This window comes from Panthera onca, chromosome B3 (genome assembly GCF_046562875.1).
Source record: "Panthera onca isolate mPanOnc1 chromosome B3, mPanOnc1 haplotype 2, whole genome shotgun sequence".
Classification (NCBI taxonomy): domain Eukaryota; kingdom Metazoa; phylum Chordata; class Mammalia; order Carnivora; family Felidae; genus Panthera; species Panthera onca.
In genome coordinates, this window is record NC_138344.1 from 49,229,125 (window position 1) to 49,231,271 (window position 2,147).

Here is a 2,147-nt window from a genome sequence, read left to right on the forward strand (position 1 = left end):
CTCTCCTAGGGGCGGGATTCACTGTGGGGTGGCGTGTCCCATCTGGGCTACTTGCACACTGCCAGGCTTGTGTTGCTGGGGATCTGGCGTATTAGCTGGGGTGGGTAGGCAAGGTGCACGGGGGCTGGAGGGGCAGGCTTAGCTCGCTTCTCCTTAGGTGATCCACTTCAGGAGGGGCCCTGTGGCAGCGGGAGGGAGTCAGATCCGCTGCCGGAGGTTTGGCTCCGCAGAAGCACAGAGTTGGGTGTTTGCGCGGAGCGAGCAAGTTCCCTGGCAGGAACTGGTTCCCTTTGGGAATTTTGGCTGGGGGATGGGCGGGGGAGATGGCGCTGGCGCCTTTGTTCCCCGCCAAGCTGAGCTCTGCCGACCGGGGGCTCAGCAGCTCTCCCTCCCTTTGTCCTCCAGCCTTCCCGCTTTCCGCGCAGAGCTGTTAACTTATGACCTCCCAGACGCTAAGTCGCGCTTGCTGTCGGAACACAGTCCGTCCGGCCCCTCCGCTTTTGCCAGCCAGACTCGGGGGCTCCGCTTGGCCGGCGAGCCGCCCCTCCGCCCCGGCTCCCTCCCGCCAGTCCGTGGAGCGCGCACCGCCTCGCCGCCCTTCCTACCCTCTTCCGTGGGCCTCTAGTCTGCGCTTGACTCCGGAGACTCCCTTCTGCTAATCCTCTGGCGGTTTTCTGGGTTCTTTAGGCAGGTGTAGGTGGAATCTAAGTGATCGGCAGGACGCGCTGTGAGCCCCGCGTCCTCCTACGCCACCATCTTCCGGCACTCCCAGATATTAATCTTTAGATAGGATTCTGTGCCCTGGTAATTACCTGCGTAGCTCATTGTTGGCCTCATTGACACCATAAGGCAAAAAAGCAGCCTACTGACAGCTAGATAACAGCATGGTGGGCAGGGCTGGGGATGTGGGAATTTGCAATGAGTGTAGACAGGTCTATGGGCCTTCAAGCCTTCCCTCTCCCCTAACACCCTCTCCATCTTGAGGGCTATGTGCTAGAATGGAGGGAGACTACTCTTGAAGATTAGTGCCAAGAGAGGTACAGACTGTAATATTAGAGGTTTTCTGAAGTTCCCTGGAGATCACAACCTAGAAACTTTTCACAAAAGTAATTTTTTTTTCTTTTTTTTCTTTTTTTTTTTTCTGATCCCCCCAGTAGAATGGCAGCTCCATGAAGGTCGGGATCTTACCTGGGTTACCACTACATCCTCAGCACCTAATATGGTGCCTGGAGCATACTAGATGCTCAAGAAAGAATTTCTGGGTGAGTGAATTAATGTTTCAAACACACTTTAACTCAATGTGCTCCAAACTGAATTTAGTCTCTTCTTCCCCACCAAACCTGCTTTTCCTTCCGTACACTCCAGTTCAGTCAATGGCACCATCATCCACTCTTGACATCCAACCCAGAAATGAACTCACACTCCCTTCACTCATTCACCTACTATTTTCAATGAGTTCCCAAGCCCTGCCTATTCAACATCCAAAATATCCCACTTATCTAATCCTTTTCTACCTATGTTGCAGCTATCCTGATTCAGGCCTCATCTTTGTTTCATTACTAATGCAACAGCCTCCTCCCTCCTGTCTTCCCTTTTTTTCCTTTTTATTATGTAAGGCTTCACACCATTGTATGTCATCTTTGTGCAGGGGCCATGTTAATCTTATCTGTGTCTTTCCAATTTTATTATATGTGTGGCCAAAGTCAGCCACCCCCCCCCCCCCCCTTAAGCTAAGAAAGCTTTAGCTGCAGGGCATGTCACTTGTCATATGGTCACATGGTCATATGTTTTTATAAAGTTTGCAGAATATATTTAAACCACAATTGATTAAAACCACTGTCCCCTTCCACTAGTTTCCCTAGTCACATTTTCTCTTGTATTAGGTGGTGTTGGAGCTGCTTCAGACATTTTTGAGATCCAGCTGAATGGAAGTTGATTGAAGGGGGGATACGTTTAGTTTCATTTTAGTGAGACATTTCTATATGGTTTGTATCTCTTCTTTATAGTTATTACCTAGGTGTAGGAATAGCTTCTAGAAATACTCTACCTTTGAGCCTAATTTTGTATTCACAAGTCCATATTCTTTCCTTAAAAATTTTTTTTTTACATTTATTTATTTTTGAGAGACAGAGAGAGACTGAGCACAA

At 49.2% G+C, this 2,147-nt stretch overlaps 1 non-coding gene across 1 annotated transcript; it reads right to left on the bottom strand.

Moving 5' to 3' along the window:
* Positions 1 to 1,603: 1,603 nt before the first annotated feature.
* LOC145715582 (U6 spliceosomal RNA) lies at positions 1,604 to 1,711 on the bottom strand. The gene has a single exon (XR_014137866.1). It is a non-coding gene; the product is annotated as a U6 spliceosomal RNA (small nuclear RNA).
* Positions 1,712 to 2,147: the final 436 nt, after the last annotated feature.